The sequence below is a fragment of the Chiroxiphia lanceolata genome, chromosome Z, assembly GCF_009829145.1.
Source record: "Chiroxiphia lanceolata isolate bChiLan1 chromosome Z, bChiLan1.pri, whole genome shotgun sequence".
NCBI lineage: Eukaryota > Metazoa > Chordata > Aves > Passeriformes > Pipridae > Chiroxiphia > Chiroxiphia lanceolata.
This window is the reverse complement of record NC_045671.1, coordinates 64,389,892-64,409,192: the sequence shown is the minus strand read 5'-3', so window position 1 is coordinate 64,409,192 and position 19,301 is coordinate 64,389,892. Positions and strand designations below refer to the sequence as shown.

The following is a 19,301-nucleotide window of genomic DNA, read 5'->3' as shown; positions in this document are numbered from 1 at the left end:
GAGCAACAGTGATTACCAGAGGAATTAGTTTAAGTAGGATAAAAAGGAAAAAATTCAAGATCTGTTTCCTTCCCACTCTCTTTTCTCTAATAAATATTTATAATTTTTTTTCTCAATTTCCATGGAGATCATATCCAAGTATCCAGATGTAATAGCTGCCATTTAGAAGAGTAGCTGTTACTAGCCCTCTACTTCTTGATTCATCCAGAATTATTGTCCCTCAGATATTCCGGCGTACAGAAATTATCTTAGGATACACGATCACCTTGAATTCTGTTTATGTGCTTTATAAATTATTACTAAAAGAGATAGTGGTGATCTGTAAAGTTGTCTCACTGCATCGTTTCTGTATTGAACATTTGAAGCAAATATACATATTAAACAGTGTCCTTCTATTATGAATTTCTTTTTTCCTTTAAATAGGAATTAATTACTATAACCTTAATTGAATTTTCTTCAGTGTGGTCCATGATGGCAAATAAACCAAACGCCGTTTTGCAATATGATTACTTGGTTTGCTCCCTGTATAATAAATTGTGCTTTCAGAGCTCTTGGAGAGCACATTAGTCTAGTTAAGGCCATGAACCACCTAGTGTAGACTCATTTACTAGTCTAGCGTGGACTTATGTGCTAGTCTACAGTAGTGCTTATGCTGTTATAATTTATATGAGCTAATTATATTAAAATAAACTGATGCCAAATCAGATAAGCCTTCTGTACCACAGATGGCACTGATTTAACTTTGTTTTGATTTTTAATACAATATGTCTGTGTTGAGAAATCCTATATGTAATCACAATATGTGACAAACTATAAGTGGCTCTTCAATATGTCTAACAGAGGTAGGCTCTGAATGTTTGTAGACTTCAGAGTGACATCTCCTTGCATGTGCATTTAAAATAAAAATTAAGCCATATGAGTAGATAAGAAATTAAATAATTCAGTGGTATTTCGGCCTTTATGCTTAAGAGCATTTCATAAGCTTTTTTTAATTTTAAGAAACAAGAACAATTTTCTCTTCATGAAGAAGAGCAGCTGGTTGGCCAAAAAAACTCTCTGAGAGATTCATCTCCAACATAAACTGATTTTTTTTTATATTTAACCACCCTTCAAGAAACCCTCAAAGTACAGCCTCTTTGCTTTATTAAGCAATGTAACCTCTTTTGTAACATCCAAGGAATGGAAATTGACATCCTGTGCACACCTTTTTTCTTTTTTATGTTCCTCTGTGTTATTGTACAGCATTATTCTCCTTAACATTATTCTCCAAAATGTCTTTTTCTTTTCTGTTTTCCACTTAAATGAGTTTCTAAAATGCCCTTGTCTTCATCTGTTTTTCAGAGAACTGCATTCTGCTGTATGTATATCAACCCTTCTCCTGTCCTTCCTTTAAAAGACTGACTTGTAACTCGATTTCTTCCACTTTTACTGATGCCACCTTCTTGTTGTAGTCTTTTCCCGTAGATGGGACTCCCACTCCCAGATAATTTTCTTTCCACTTCCTGTTGTTGCTCCTGGTTAGCAGATCGTAGTTATTCCTTGTTTTTACTTTAGTGCTTCCAAGTAAATAGTAATAACAAAGGCAAATGGTAGTCAGAATCAATCCATTAAAAAGCATAATAGACACAGTATAAAAGCATCATAGACACAGTATATAACAACTCTAAATTTCTCTCCTTCTAAGCAGAATTGCTAGTTTAAGCTGTTGGTTTCAAAGAGATGTCATTTAAATGTGTGCCATGTGCCATTAAAAAAAAAGGGAATAGAAAAGAGACAAAACTCTCCTGTAACTAAACAGAATATTTTGTTTAAAAGCATTAAAGAAATTATTTTTGTATTATCAATTTTAATTATTCATCCACAGACTTACTTCATTTTATGTATTAGAAAGAGAAAGTTTATATTTTAGTGAGTATGTATAGACACCACGTACTAATGTATGCAAGATCTGAAAAGAATGGCAGAAAGCCTATTTAGCTGTATTATTCTTTCAAAGGCTTTCATCAGTGGAACAGTTGCATACCATTCAGTCACTGATGGAATGTATACTTGACCTTCAATCATGTGGAACACTACCATTACACCTGGTTTCCAAAGGATTACGTGGCTGCCTCTGAAATCACACAGCAATTGTACCTGGTTAGGGAACAAACTCTATGTTCAGTTGTTATATTGAAGGTGTTGTGTTATGACAGTGTGTGTATTCGTACTATGGACCTTTTGTTTCAAGTTGAGTCATCCTGATCTGATAAAAGAAACACATTATAGGATCTGAGAGAAAATTTGTTCTGCTGAAGTGGTTTAAATCAAATCAGTATCAAAATTGTTTGTTAACAGCACAGAATTAGGTGGTAGTCAGTGAATTATACAATTGGGACCAATAGCAGCAACAAAAACATTTAGCTCACAACACTAAACACTTACAAAAGCTTAGTAAACACCTGCAAATTTCCAGCCACCTTCTGTAGCAAATCCCAAGACAATACAATTCCCACCTACACATGCTTGCACACACAGCTGCACCCACATCACATCCCCTTACAGGCTCTGAGTGTTACAAACCTGTTTTCTGGCTCTCTGGGCCCCCACCACACACTTACCCCTCCTGCTAAGGAACAGGCACTGCGGCTTTACTTGCTCCTGTGCTGCCCTGCAGCCCATCGACCCACACACCAGTGGGGAATCCCTCTGCACAGGTCACACAGGCACACTTGGAGGTGGGGTTCCTCCTCTGCGTCCTCCACTGAAATGACCCACAATGGGGTGCATGTGCCCTGCAGCAAGACTGTCCTGCTCAGGGTTGTTCTTTCACGTGCAGATTTCCACGTTACTTTCATGAGGGGCCCGCAGTAACCACAGACACTACAAAAGAAAACATGAATTGCTTCCTTCCAGATTTAAAAAAAAAAACCAACAAACCAAACATAAATTCATTTGTCTCAGATATTTTTGAGATCAGTTTAGATCAATAATGACTGAACAAAATAAAATGTGCAACAGGAATGTGTCTGACTCTCTTTTTTCAAGGCATTCTGATTTTAATTTGGTATGATAAAAATCAACATATACAAAACAGTAAGAGATTATCTTACACAATACCAGTGTTTGGGTGCCCATGTTTGGGTTTGGAGTATAAATATGGATTTAGTAACATTCCTTTCTTTTTCTTTATAGTAGGAAACATAACACATGTAAGATGGAGAAATGTAGCGTGGTGGGAGAATATGTATATCTTCCTCTAAAAAGACAATGAAACTTAATTGTACTGTTATACTCTGATCTTTGTCTACCAAAAAACATATATGCCTTCCCTGGAAACCCTGACACATGCAGTTACTTTCTAAATAACATAATTATTTATACAGAAATATCATCCTTAAAAAGGATATTGTCCATTCCAGGGAGAAAATGCTCAACAACAGCAAGTGTAATCCTGTTCAGCAATTTTAATTAGAAGGCTATCTTTTAATTAGTTATTATTGTTTTCTAATAATGCCTGTTAATAATAGAAACTCTCATTCACTGATATAGTCTTTCTCAGTTCCTCTTGTTAATGTTTAGAAACTATTCAGAGTGGTTTTTCAGGTAAAGATAGCAATGAATTTTGATTAATTATTGCTTCTAACATGTTACCATCCCCATTGTTTTCTGGTAGCTCATTTATTTAAAATTGAAGTCTTGAGTTGTTTGCAATGTGGTTGTTTTTTTGTCTTCCTTCTTTACGTTCATATTTTTTGTCCACTATTTCTTCTCTTCATTAAAGCAAGATATATTTAGCTGGGCTGCTTCTAGATATAGCTCTATTAATGCCATTTCCAGTCAATCTCACCCATGTGTTGATTTGTGTTGAGAATTCATTTCTAATAAGCAAGCAATTCATTTTGCAGGTCCAAATAAAAGTGTATTCAGGAGGATTGAACGTTTTTGCATATTCAGCTCTTCATTTCAAATCTTATAAATTCAATATGTATCTGTATGGGCAAGTTTGAACATGGTATTCTGTGTTTTCTAGTTGTCTTATATGAACCGGTCATGCTAAACTGCCAGAAGCCAGAAAATTTCAATCTGATTAGTGAAGCATATTGACAATATTTTATAGGCATAGGGTGGGCTTGTTTTTTTGTTGTTGTTGGTTTTGGTTTTGTTTTGTTTTGTTTTTAGAGTAGGGGGTTTTATAATTATTATTTCTTTATTCCAAGGATTTCTTCTAAAAATACGGGGATGAAAGGCTCTTTAGTTCTAGAAGTTCTTCTGAAAGTAGGGTTGGTTTATTATTCAAAATATGCAAATTACTTTCAAATATCAGTTTTCACTTGGATAACATCACATAAATTTGAAGTGCTATGTTTCCTATTCTGAGATCTGCACATATTTTGCTTGGTTTAGAGTTGAGTAGGGGGGTACATATTAAAAATTCTAGATTAAAATTTCTGGTGGCTCAAAATAATGTCGTGGCTGCATCTTAAAGTCCCATATGATCTGTTCTAAGAACCAAAGAGTAAGTGGCTAATCAGACCAGACCCTTTTTCTAAACTAGATAATGTTATTTACATTATTACAATTATTACATTACATTACAAGACCTCTTCTCTGCCTACCTTATTCGTTTTTCAATGCCCTTCCTCAAGTTGCCCTGAATAGAAGAATATCTAACAATTAAGTGGAATTTCTTCTCCCCATGGGCACTAGCACCTAATTCTCTATCACAGACGAGGCTCTCAGGAGCTTGGTAAAGCAACCTGGGTTATTAATATGATATTACAGGAAGAAAAAAAGTCTTTTGTTTGAAGTTATGTGAAAAGAAACAGAGTTGAGATTCAGCAATTCTCAATTCTTCATTCTGTGCTTAATAAAACATGTCGACTATAAAATAGCTTGTTTCCTGAAAGAATACTGTAACATTAAACATCAAATAAGGACAGTAAGTAAAAATACACTACTTCTTAATTTGGTGCCTGATTTCAGCTCAGTTTTCCTGTTGCAGGCTTTCCTACCCTCATATAACTTCATATCATTCTCCTCCCAGGAAAAAATCTTACATGTTTGTTTCTCGTAAATTAATGGAACATTTGCAGATATAAGAAAAATTAAAAAAACCCTCAGGGAATAGATATGAATTTATAATTTTGTATGAAACTGACAAGATTTCCTGTGAGGAAATATTTATTCCTTCTTCTGCACTGTCGGTACAGACCACATTAAAAACCTTGGCTGCATTTTCAGCTATGCTAAAGTGCCTTCAGTAGGGTTATTCTTATTTATATCTTTTGAGGCACAATGCTATTAGGACTGTTATTCCTGTCTCTTCATCAGCTAAATTAGGATGAATCCAACTGTACTGAGCTGGTCCAAAACCAAACAGAATTAAAATTGCTGAGGTGTGTGTAACCCATATTCATATTCCTCTTCTGTTGATTTGGAGAGATAAGAAGTGGAGAGACTGATCTAAATGAGTCAGGAAAACTATTTATAGTCAGACTACTTTAAACTACTTATATTGAGACTGTTGGCCAGCCATCAGTCTGTTGATTGACACATATAAGCAATTAGAGCTAAGCAAAATTTTAGCTTCACTCCATACAGACTTCATCACTGTTTTGAAAAAAAGAACATTCAGACAGCTTTAGTTTTCATTCTAAAGTAGAATGAAAAGCAAACTGTGGAACCTCAAAAATGATTGTTGAATGGGATCATTGTTCCCTGGCAGTCTTTGCTAATGACATTACTAATTATACCTTCTCAAAACCAGTCTAAAGGAACACAGGTAGGATGTTGATAATCCCTTCATCCATTAGTTGAACTCTGCTGTGAAAAGAATTTGAAGCTTAGTTCTTTCTGAACTGTCCTTAGAGACCAAGTTTACCAGAAAACCTGTGAAAGGCAGAGTTATTGTTAACATAATTGCTACATGTGTAGTTTGGGAGGGACGATTGCAATATTAATCCTGCTGACACACACTGCTTGAAACAGTTGTTCTCATAACCAACTGCTGGAGGGCGTTGTCTTTAACCTACTTTAATAACTCTCAAACCAGGTGCACCTCATTCCATTAAGTTCTTTGTTGTGGTTTTTAACATAGCATGAGAAGATTCATACTGACAATCAAATAAGTATTTAGTAGCTCTAAGTTTTAGTCATTCTTACAGCCTCAAAGTATGTGTTGGTGCCTGTCAAACTCTAGTGTAACTGAGCGGGATGTGTTTCTGACAGCATTTGTAGAGGTAAAATTACAAAGGTATCCTAGAAACAGCTGCTCTTGGAAGCTTTACTGATCTCAATATGAATTGGTAAGTAACAAGAATATCTACATTTGAGAGCATGGGATGGCTATGGTAGTCTTTTAACTTGCGCCACAAATAGCAGATTTTACTTCTCCCAGTCACAGTGGCCAGCAAGTAATCCAAATGGATTATTTGAATTCTGGAATGATATTAAAGGAGGTGAGAAAGGTACAGTGGCTTCATTTTGAATAGTTTGAACTGGCATAGTATGAGGTGTTAGCCGAATGTGTAAATTAAAGGTCAGCAGGGACTCGTTACAACTTGTCAATTCAATTAACCTTTTGTTAACTGCATTTTTGGCCACACACTTATTTTTCTGGTTCCTCATCTTTGCTTGCTACAGTTTAGGATGTGTAGGATGCTAGAGCTTATGGAAATTTATTTGTTGTCCTCCTCCAAATTTCTGGCTCACTTGCATGTTTTCAGTTGCAGTTAAATTACTCTGATAAAAATGTTCTCAAAAATAGCTTAGCTGAAGAGTATGTGAAAAAGCTTTATAGCAGATGTCATTCATCATCGTCTTGGGTTGTCTGCAGCACTTCATGAATAGGTTCTAGAAGTTTGTTTGGATTTCATTTTATTGAAAAGCCAAAATGCAAGAAAAAAACAGATGCCATAAGGAACAGTTTCCACTGCAGAACATTATGCAAGCCTGACTTTAATGATGAGATCTTGGCTGTGACACTGTGAGCCTCTCACACTTTGCTGCAAGATCCTGGGGTCATTTTATGAAGAACTAAAGCTTGTAGACTGTAAGGAAGACCTACATGCACAAAAGGCCTTTATCGTCCCTGAATGCATTTCTATCTAGTTGCTGAAATGCACTGCTAAGCAGGCACTGGTGAGCAGGGGAGGTACCTGATTTTATTAGGCAGTCACATTAACACTCTGCAGAATACAGGTAGCACAAGAGAAAGTCTGCTCCTCTTTTGGTATTCAGGTATTCTTTTGTGGCTGTGACCCAGACAAAATTTTGGATAAATGAAAATCACAATTTCAGTCTCTTTCCTCTCAAAATTTCCGTAGAACCATAATTGTTCACACTGGCATACCACATTCTGATAAAGGAGTCAATTTCAAAATGCTTACTGTTGTTCTCATGGACTCTACTTTTCTTCATTTTCTGCTACTATTATTGATGCTTTTTCAGTGTTCCATAAGGTTCACTGCTGTCATTTTTCTATAACTTTGACTTAAACACAAAGTTACTTGCATGAAGGTAAGTCTTGTCTTTTCAGTATTAATGCCATAATTAACTCAGTGGAAATCCATCTATAGTATACCACAGACTAAGCAGATACCAAGCAGTTTTCTTGGTAAAAGATGGAATTTTTTAGGTGTAGTGGAGACAGATGAACATAGAATTTTTTTGTTCCATTTAGTGACATTTTCTCAGCCTCATGTGGAGAAATATACATGTTCAGATAACAATCAAAAGTATCACTTCAGGGATCTTTTAAAATATGAAAAGCAGCTATCAGTGAAGAATGTGACTATGCCACTAAGAATGAAGTAGTGATGAAGGTTGTTGTATAGGTAGAGAAAAATAAAGAACTTACGCTATTTAAGACAGGACAACATGAAAAGGGATGTAATGGGAGCAACATAAGGATCTGCTGATTATGTACCTCCCTACAGCACATTCTGCCAGGAATGTATTCCTTCTGTGGTTCTGTTGATTTCCGATAGAGGGTCCCAGTGACGCATGCTTAATTTCATGCAAAATTTGTCTGCGGATGTAGGTGAGTTCATTGAGACTGATTAATTTTCATCTTCCTGTAACTGCACGACTGTATCTGTCTTTGTGCGCTAAACGTGAATCCCCACTGTTATTTCTTAAAATAAACATGCAAGATTCTGTTTTTTCTTGCTTTTGCAATTAACATGCTAGACATGATTATACATAAAATGCAGATAAAAATTCATTCATCTGTAATTATATGATCTCATTTGGCGACTAAATTTAGGACAAGAAATCAGTGATTAAATTTTCTTTCCAAGTCTTTGTTTATCAGCTACAGAACAAGCTTAGTAATTACCTCTTAGTTATTGTGAGAACTGTGACTTCGATATTACATTCCTAATTGGTTTTAGTTAAGGAAATTTGTTTTTATAGATCACTTAGCTGACTCTTTCAGGCTGAGTGATTCTCCATTGTTTTCAGTGTATAAAGGAGGGCCTATAGATTATGTTAAAAGAAATTCATATTGTCCTACTGGTACATACAATAGGATACATACAATAAGCATACCTGAGTACACATAACCTTTTACTCTTATATGAGAAAATGTTTTATAAATATTCACAGAACAACCCAGCAGAGATCTGTTGTGTGCCAGAAACTGCCAAGAGCTTCATTTTCAAATTAAAATTAGTTTAACTTTATAACTGTGGTGAGCTAAACCCATCCCGTGTGTGGAAACATCATATTTATCTTCCAGTCTATTGTGCAGTCAGAATCTGAATGTTTTTAGCCACTACCTCACAAGTCTGTTGTTAGGGGAATTGTATGCCTGGAGCTGAATTAAACAGAGGTTTGTGCTTAAATATAAAAGATTTAATGTATGATGCACTCAACAGTCTTACCACCATAAGCCATTCTGCAGGGAGTCTGCAAAGGTGAGACATGAGCCGATTCCTTATGCACACTTGCAGCAGCAGCACTCCCATGATCATCAGCATGGACGCTCAGCCCAGCATTGGATCCATTTCCCAGCCCAGCTCTGCTGCCTGAAATGACCCCTGAGCGTTCATGTCCACGGTCGATGGATTGCTACAGGATAACGCTGGGATGTGCCTCATGCCCAAGGGAAACTTCACTCCCTACAGGGTGTCCTGTTATTCCTACGATTAACCCGTTAAACCCTTTCTGCAGCTGGACCTTCTTGTCCTCAACAACAGGTCATTCCTTGCTCACAAATTACCAATACTGAGCAGCTAAAATTTGATTTTCCCCTTCACTCTATTGGGTATTCACAGATTTTCAGAGGATCAGCAGAATGGCAACTTTATGGCAGAAGGCTGCTCTTTCAGCTTCTAAGTATGGGGACAGAAGAACTGTAATCTGACAACACTTGATAGAAACTTTCTACCAACTACCTAATAACATAGGCTTTTCTTTTTTTTTTTTTTTTTGTCCCCCACTGTATCTCGGTTGTCTGAAGAGGTTGAATCATTTGCATAGAAATTTTTAAAATCCTATGATTTTAAGCCAGGTTTTCTTCTGCTGTCTTGCTTTCAGACAGATGAGATCTGGAAAACCTTTACCAACTGAACAGTCTTGCTTTGGATACTTCATGATTCATCAAAGTGCCTCTTGTTCTGACACTGACACTGATCTGTCTCTACTCCATCACTGGCATAATTTTGTTTTGAAGAGTAAGAGAATCCAGTGACGGTCCATGAACATTGCTCTTTGGAATAAACTAATCCCACCCCCTGATGTGTAACTGCTGCCTATTTGTTTTACAAATCAGGATTTCTATTTTTGCATTTGAACAAACTGTGCCAAAAATGAATTAATTACTTCTTGAGATGAAATAAATTGACTAGGTGCATGAAGTAAGTTGGTCTCTTGTGAGATCATTCTAAGTGTATGAAAGTTGTGAGGGTTTTTTGATCAAATAAATATTTCAAAATATATGCAAATTTTAACAACTGATGTGTCTTAGTGAAGTGTAGTGTAGTCATCACTGAAGGGTTTCAGCTACTGTCACATGAGTAGTCCTGAATTCAATGTGGTTGTGTCAACAATTAGACAAATCCATTACAGTAAAAAGTAAGATAATTGGAGGTTAAGGACCAGGAGTTGTAAGGTCACTGGTAATCTTTATCTCCATTGACTTCAACTGGATACAAAGAAAGTTGGCATTTTTTTTTATCATTAGGCGTTACATCAGTTGAACTTTAAACCACCGTTATGGTGTTAGTTCTGAATGATTGAAAAGCATTTTATAGACAATATGAAGCAATAGTTGTGGGGTTTTTAAAAGGACATCAGTAAAAGATCTATTTGGGAATATGTACTTAAAATAAGAAGTCTGTAATGTACTACCGAAAGAAACCTTAAAAAGAAGAAGCTTGAGTTCTCTGTTTATGAGGTTGTACAGAATATGTATTCTATTAAGTAAGAATTACAGCTTAAAAATTATATTATGCAAGTGCTTCCTATTTTTTGTAGTGGAAGGCATTTTTCATACTATTACAAAAACTGTCAGTATGCTTACCCAAATCATTCCACTTAGAAGGATGATCTGCTTCCTTGAAATTAATACATTTGTTTCAGATTTATTTTCAAGATGATTAATTAAAATAAGCAAATTGTAGTTGGCTTTTTATTTTCTTTTTTATTTTTCTGCAACAATACTTATCTAAGTTTGCTTTCTTATGTGCAGGTTAATGCAGTTGAAAATATTTGTCAGAAGTTTCAGTGTCTTTGAAATTAAATAAATGCTGGCATGTTGATCTGTACACAGAGAAAATTACAATTTCAGTACACCAGAAAAATCAGAACTTAATTCTAATAAGCCACAAGTCAAGTTGTTGAAGCTGGGAAAAATGCACTTTTCTTTGTGCTAACCAATAAAACAACAGGAGTAGAAGCAAGGTTACTTTGAAGGTTGCATCATGTGTAAGAAGCGATCTACAGAGATCATTTAATGACATGAACCTAAATAAAATATCTTGGATGATCCCTGTAAACTTTGTGTTTTGCTATAAAGCAGATAAAATTGTGAAAATAAGGTGAATAGGATGGTTGTACTACCTATATTGTAATAAGGCAAGCTCTGTAGTAGAATAACAAAAGAATACTTGGACTATAGCTTTATCATATTTTAAGGGTGACAGGTAAATTCACACTACCAGAAAATTGGATGTAGTAAGTTCAAAGTGTTACTCATTAAGACATTTTCAAAGGGATGGAATATTTTCAGGCAGTAATTTAAAAAAAATATATGCCAATGCTATATAAATACATATATAAGTCTTCGTAGATATACAAAGATATAATTAGATGTTTATAAAAATATATCTAGAGAAGAGCGAGGGATGGCAAGGACAGGATACCACAGGAGTGAACCTCTTCCTAATCTCTCAGAAAAAAATATGCTGGCATTATCTATTTGTCAATGGGGCTTTAATGTCTTGAACTCAAGGAGTTAAATAGTTAAGTACTATAAATTGCTATTACTTTTCTGAAATCATTGTAGATATAGAGGAGAAAAGGATCTGCACCAGTGACTCTTCCACAATAGAGTATGAAAGAGTGTGATATCTTTCACATATGTGCGAAACAGGAGTTAGAATGAGAAAAGGCTTATCCACGTGTTCCTCTGCAAAGCACAGTGTTCCCAGTGCTCTGTCTGTAATGCTTTGTCCAATGTGCTGACATCAGTATTGTTAAACCAAAAGTCCAACTGTTATATTCCTCTTCATTCCAAAAAAGCTGAGTAAGAGGTTGGTGCTAGGTATTTATTTTCTGTCATCTGTAAGATTAGTATTTATTTTTGAAGAGTTTGTTGGTTAACTGCTGCCGCAGTAGCCAGAATCAGTGCTACAGAGGGACTACAAAATACAATTGACACCTGCTTCACAAAATAGTTGCTTTAGAAAGATTTCTTGCTAGGCTCTGTAATACAAAATGAGCTGAAATCCAGGCAGGAAAGCTGGAGTGGGGAGGAATGTATATTACGGCTAGCCTGCTTCTTGGAAACCTCAAAAAAGGAACTGAGGGACTGAAAAAATTGCACTCATCTCTTGAACGTACCTGGAAACGAGAAAGGAGCATGGTACTTGGTACTAAAGAAGCTTGCAAACTGTACTAAGTAAAAGATTTCAAATTACAGGAATTTTTATCCTAAACTAAATTAGTTGTAATAATTGTAACAGGTGAATTTTATTTCCAAAGGTGCAGTGATCGTCTCTAGGACTTGAATGCACTAAGTCGTAAGGTATGTTATTTATAATTTCTGTGATAAAATAAACAGATCTGAATATGTCTTCTATTATAGTTTGTAGTTATGTTGCAAGACAGTTAAAAATTGAATTGTTTTAGTCTTATGTTTACAAATGTTAGGAATCTTTTTCTCTACATGGAAAAGGTGAGATGTATGTATATTTTGTTCTTTTGGTTGGCAAGTAGGTCACAGATCATATATATGTCATTATTCTTAAATGGATGGAACAGCTTTAACTAATTCATGGACTGATAAGTCTTGTCCTATTTGTCACATCCACTCTTAAATCATGAGATCTGAAAAAGAAAAATGCAATCCCTTCATGATTATATTAAACCTTTTTTTACTGAACCTTCATTTTGACACATTGTGTAGCAAAGCTCATGTTCCTGTAACTCCTTATTTTAGAACCTCATCTTTCCATTTTTTGAAAAAAAAAGAAAAGAAAAGAAAAGAAAAGGAAAGGAAAGGAAAGGAAAGGAAAGGAAAGGAAAGGAAAGGAAAGGAAAGGAAAGGAAAGGAAAGGAAAGGAAAGGAAAGGAAAGGAAAGGAAAGGAAAGGAAAGGAAAGGAAAGGAAAGTTCAGGAAAGGAAAGGAAAGGAAAGGAAAGGAAAGGAAAGGAAAGGAAAGGAAAGGAAAGGAAAGGAAAGGAAAGGAAAGGAAAGGAAAGGAAAGGAAAGGAAAGGAAAGGAAAGGAAAGGAAAGGAAAGGAAAGGAAAGGAAAGGAAAGGAAAGGAAAGGAAAGGAAAGGAAAGGAAAGGAAAGGAAAAAAGAAAGAAATTGCAGAGACTCAGGAATTAGATAGCAAATGAAAATGTAGCTCTGTGATGCTTAATTTCCAACTGAGGTTAAAACACAACTGTCTTTTTTGGTGCCCAACATGAGGTGCAAAGGTTTGAGATAATGACAGGTCTGACCAATGCATGCTAAAATAAATTTTTGTTTTCCAGGTAGTATTATGTAACAACTTACTGTATGCATTCCCTGTGATGTTATTTATCCTTAATGGGGCCTGGGCTAAGATTATAATTTTGTTTTACTTTCTAGTATTGGCTTATGATATGATAGTGTCACTGGTCATGAAACTCATCCAGTATGGGTGTTCAGTATTGCAGTCACTCTGAACTTTGGGAGTCATCTGTTGGAAACTATTAATAATTACACCTTTTGCATTCTCTTCTTGGAGAATCAACCTATGGGGGCACAATATCTTCCTACGTTTTCCTTCCTTCCTTCCTTCTTTCCTTCCTTCCTTCTTTCCTCCCTCCCTCCCTTCCTCCCTTTTTCCCTCCAGGGGGATTACAGTAGTTTTAGAGAATATTGAAGATTTTTAATATCCTTTGAATACCCTTGAAAACAAACTGGTCATTTTGCTAGAATCAGGTATGTTGCTGAATATAGATCAGGTCTTATTTGCAACGTTGAACTTTGTTTCACCTTACACTATGCCTTCAAAAAGTCCACCAAACCATAAGAAAAGATCATGATGGTACCATCACAGTGCTTTTTATTCTTAAAGTTCCCGATCTCTGTTCTAGCACCTTTTAATTTTCTTTGTTTTATTTGCTATGCTATCTCTGTAATCATCTTTGTCACAAACCTACTGAAAGAATTACAAATTCAGTACCAACATTTAAAACAAGTCATCAGAACTGATGTTCACTGCATCTGTGTTCTTTTCTCTCCCCTAGCTCTTTTTCCCCATGCTTTGCCTGTGCTCTTGATTTAAATGATAAACCCTTGGGTCAGTTAATGGTCCATACCATTTATGCAGTATGATACAGCATGAAACTCCTGTAATGCTGTCCTCTTTTCCATTAGCACTGCTAAAAAAAATATGATAAATAATAGAGGGAGAGAGGAATAGCTCCCCACAGATTATACAGAACAAGCCAAGGAGCAGTTCTCCACATCTCTCGTTTCTTTCTTCGATGAGAGTGGGGCATAGTCATGGCATTGAAAAGCAAGACTGGCAAAATGCTAATACTGCACTTAACGGTGTAATTCTCAAACATGAATGGGATTTCAGGCCATCAGAGAGTCTAAGCTCCCAAAGTACACAGAAATGGTAGAGTGCTGTCACCAGTAATATCATAAAGCCTTATATGTAGAAATTGGATTCTGCTTCAATGAAACATACCTGAACAAAGAGAGTGCAAAACATAGCCACTTCATTTGTTGATTTTGTTTTCACAATGGGGGAAATGCAATAGAATGTGTAGGTTTGTTGTGGCTTTGCTTTTTTAATTTTACTAACCTCTGTTAAGAAGCACACTATTAGGTATTTTTTCTGTGGGCTTATGCTTTTAAAAGTATCCTCCAGACTAGCTTTACTGTCTCTCCAGTGTTATTACCTCAATTCACTTTCAAAAATTGGACTGCAGTAATGGTAAAAATTATCAAGTAGAGAACATAATTGAAGTTAAATATTAAAACTGTCTACTTAAATAGGGTTCGGGGAGGGATTAGATATAGCGGCATGTTCTTCTTCTGCAGAGTCTTTATTTAAATGCCAGTTTTGATGAATGTCTGTGACTTCAAAAGTCACAGCTAATATTATTGCGCTAAAACCACTGTCTTAGCAGAGTAGAAACAAAATAAGCTTTTTTTTTTTTTTTTACTTTCGTAAAACAGTATGCTGTTACAACACAGTTTAAACTGATATGTCTCAAGGTACTGTGAAGTAAATAGAAGTTGTTGATCATTTCTTTCATTCTTTCAACCATTTTATAGGACTTCATGGAATTACAGAATGGATGAGGATGGCAGGGCTCTCTGGACACAGTCTAGTTCAGTGTCCCTGCTCGAAACAGAATCAGCTAAAGTAGATTGTGAAGGACTTTTTACAGTTAGATTTTGAATATCTGCAAGAATGACAACTCCACAGTCTCCTGGGCAACCTACTCCAGTGTTCAAACAACCTCACAGTAAAAATTGTTTTCTTGTGTTCAGACAGAATTTCATTTATTTCAGTTTGTGATTGTGTCTTGTCTTGCCATTTGGCACTACTGCAGAGAGTTTAACTTCACCTTCTTCATTCCCTTCTGATATGTGTTTATACACATTGATAACATCCCACTGAACTTTTTTTCTCCAAGATAAACAGTCCCAGTCACTGTTAGTCATTCCTCACATGAGAGATGCTCCAGTCCATCACCTTTTTGTCACTGTGCTGAAGTTACTCTAGTATGTCCGTGTCACTTGTATTGGAGAAAGCAGAGCTGTGCACAGCCCCTCCAGGTCTGTCTTACCGGATATGAGCAGAGAGGAGGGACCAGCCTCTATCTGCAAGCAACACCCCTCCTGATTCAGACCCTCTTCTTTACTCCAATGTCAGCGCACTGGAATATGGTCAGTTTGTCTCCCAGGAGCTCCAGGTTCTTCTCTGCAGACCTGGTTGCTAGCCAGTTAATCCCCACCATGCACTGACTCTCGAAGTGTCATTCCTCCCCATTTTGCATTTCCCTTTGTTGAACTTCATGAAGTTTCTGTTGACCACTGCTGCAGCCTGTTGACACTCCTCTAAAAGGCAATACATCCATCTGATGTATTAACCCCTCCTTCCTGTTTTGTGTCATCAAATTACTGAAGGTGAGCTCTTTCCTGTTTTCCAGGTCTTCAAAAACGAGTTAAAGGGTGTTGGCCCCAGTATCCACCCCTGAGGTAAACCAATAGTGATTTCTTATGGAGCTTGGGCTACTGACCAAAATACTTTCAGCAGTTTAAACAATTTTCAGTACACTGTAGTATGTGCTTATCTAACCCATTTTTCATCTGTTTGTACATGGGGATATTATGGGAAACAATTAAAATTTTAATAAAGTTGTGGTAAACAACTGCTCTCTCTTCATCTGCCAAGGTCATCATCCCATCATATAAAAGTGCAAGTTTTGCTGAATGTCTGTGACTTCAAAAGCCAATATTATTTAATATCATATCCCCTCCGTAAATCTATGATGACTACTCACAATGAACTTCTTATCATTTATGGATTTGGAAAAGATTTCCAGGATTCTTTATTTCATTTGCTTATGGTTCCCTAGATACTCCTTCTTACAAGTCTTGAAGATAGGTGTGATCTTTACATTCTCCTACTCTTTAGGGACCTCTCCTGTGAGCATCCTGTAAGGCCTCTTGCACTGGTATTGTCCTCCACAAGGGTAACTCTTCATTCTCTTCATTGCTCCAGACATTTCCTCTGATCTCGTGGGTTCTAGATTCCTGAAGACTCCTCTTGCCAGTAAAAAATGAGGGTGAAGAAGGCGCCAAGTCAGATTTTACCGTGTTTGTTGTGAGAGCCCCTTACTCATTTGAACATAGGGCCACACTTTCCGTAGTTTTCTATTTACTGTTAATCTACTCGTTGAAGCCTGTCTTGTTGCCTTTCAAATCCCTTGACAGATATAACTTCAGATGGGCTTTTGCTCTCCTAACTCTATTCCTGTGCCCTCTGAGAGTGTGCCTGCTTTCACTTTCTGCACACTTCTTTCTTATATTTGCTTTTAGTAAGGAGTTAATCTAGCAAGACTTCTCACCCACCTGTATTTAACTTCTGCATGTGGTGATGGACCACTGCTGTGCTGGGGGGAGATGGTCCTTGAAAATCAATCAGCTTTTGCCCCCAAAAGCAATGAAAAAAGAGTGAACACAGGTGGATCTGCTCAAGATTTCTTCAGAAAATGACAAGTAATTCCTAAATAATAAATGATTTTATTTTTACTGTTGACAATAATCTAGATTTAATTTATGAACCTTGTATACAGTCTACTCCATATTCTTTGTCACTTTCTGTAGGTGTGTGTAAATTGTTTTTAAAGAACTGGCCTATGTTTCACCTTCAACTCCAGCTTTTACTCAGGTAGGATGAAAGGAGGCTTTGAAACTTTCTGAAGGAGGAATCTTCCTCTGTCTTGTCCCAAACTAGCAGGTGATCTCCATTTGTTAGCACAGATATGTGGATTTGGGTTAGCATGTTTTCAGGAATTCTGCCTTTTCCTCCATCACTGGTATTTAGAGGCAAGTACCCACTGGCTTAGATACTGTTCCTGACTACTTTTCTGCTCCAGATTCTCCTAGTTTTAAGGAGTTTTCTCTTTCTTCAGAGAAGTGATTGGTCAAGACCAGGCATCAGTTCTTGTCTTAATAATCATTTCAGCCCTGTTTCCCTTATTCTCACTCAGAAATGCCACCTCTCTGTGTTATTACCAAATTCTAGTTTCTGGAGATCTTGACCTTTATCCAGCTGATTTATCCCTTGATCATATAACCTTCTGTCTTTCTCACATTAAAGATCAAAGCTGTTTCAATTTGGTCATACAATCCTGATACATTGAAATCTGAAATCTTAGTTAATCTTCCTCTTTTCACTGTAAGATACAAAAATACCACACAATTTTATATAATTATCCTGAGTATTTAACTGTGGTCATACACAACCTAGTTGATTCTGAGAATTTTATGGCAACAATTGAATAAAACTTTTCCATTGTCTATCTAGGAGATATTTATAAAGCCTTTACTTTTTGTCTAGACTCTTCTATGTGTCTATGATACTACATTTCAGGGGAAAACTTCCTTGTTGCCCCACCAGAGGTGTTACTATGGAAATAACAAACAAAGAAAAGCACCCTTTCCCATGTATTTTGAGTTCTGCAGTAGAGATATTCTAGACATATTAGTGTCTTCCTTCCTCTATCTTGCTATAATTTATTTCTGTGTCTGGTCGTGGAGACCCATGCACCAGCCAGTAACTGATCTGTCTGCACTGGATTGGATGAAAAAATTCCATCAGTATCTCAAAGCAATCTATTCAGTTGATTTTCAAAGTATATTCCACTAATCTTTCACATTTCCTGCGTTCATCTGACCTGGTGTATAATGAGAGATGGTATTGTAATTCCTGATCTTAGTCAGGTACATTCGTAAATGTATATCCTTGATCTTCCATTTGAAGCCATTGATGATAAATTTTGCATGATTGGAAACTGTTTTTAGTGGTTATGCATCATGCTTCAGATACACTGAACTATCACTTCAGAACTGGGCTAAGTACAATCTTGTTTCCTTTTCAGAAATACCTTCTCTTTGTGCAGCTTTTAGAAAAACTGCTAATGATGGATGAAGACTGAACAACAGATAATCCACTTGTCTAACAAATTCTGAGATGTCATACTGTATGCTAATTACTGAAACACCTTGCAAAATTAGACAAGAACTTTACTGGCATTTTATTTCAGCTATTTCTCAGTGTGGATTCTTTTTTTCTTACATACATAGGTATTACACTATCTCTCACCCCTGTGCACATATTTTCCTGCTCCATATTAAAACTCATACGCAGTACTTGTAAAAAGGGGGCATTCAGAATTTTGGGGATGTTTAAGAGTAGTGCTCTGTCACTCTGTAAATTTCAACAGGGACTGAAACAACAAGTTACTATTATTAAGGAAAACCCTGTTCAGTGTATATTCTGCATGGACTGACCATTATCTGGTTGCCACCTGGTACTCTCCATGATATCTTAAAAAATTCTAAATTTTCCTGTCTTCATTATAAACATCTTGTAATATGCCACATGGATTCTTTATTTGTTTATATACCTTTTCTCATTAAAGAGAAGACCACGCTACTGGTGTGAGTTTGCATTACATCTGGTTACATGTTACATTTTTCTATTAAAGAAAGATACTGAAAAAATGGTATTCAGCAAAGTTCTTATGGAATGCTATTACAATGTTAGTGAAATCTTTCCATGACCTTTCTCAGATAAGATTCTCTTTGGTTCAGAAGAAGATGTTCATTTTGGAGTTTGTATAAAAAAGGACTTACAGGTCTATGTATGAAAAGATGCAATTTTTAAAAAAGATAAATACTATTTTTTAATCCTGACAGTTTTATTGGATCAATAAGTAAAACAGAGCTGCATATTCAGCAAAAACATGTTGCCTGGATCATGAACTTCTCAGTCTCTGTCTTGTTTACCAGGTGATATTTATGGCTTTATACTCATTTATAATGTAGTCACTGATTAAGTGCTCATGTTTCCTTATCCTAAGACATGGTT

General features: G+C 36.2%; 1 protein-coding gene and 1 long non-coding RNA gene across 4 annotated transcripts in view; both read left to right on the top strand.

The window, feature by feature from the left end:
* Positions 1–19,301, top strand: part of LOC116781168 — an 844,439-nt gene that overhangs the window by 55,615 nt on the left and 769,523 nt on the right. The window lies entirely within an intron of this gene.
* LINGO2 (leucine rich repeat and Ig domain containing 2) overlaps positions 1–19,301 on the top strand; it is a 481,605-nt gene that overhangs the window by 304,855 nt on the left and 157,449 nt on the right. Inside the window, exon 4 of one of the 3 annotated variants that reach the window (XM_032676784.1) lies at positions 12,190–12,232. The gene's annotated coding sequence lies outside the window, so the exon portion shown is untranslated. Of the gene's footprint in view, positions 1–9,702; positions 12,233–13,006; positions 19,223–19,301 lie in introns of those variants that run through there. The other 2 variants (XM_032676785.1, XM_032676786.1) reach the window with 2 other exon arrangements.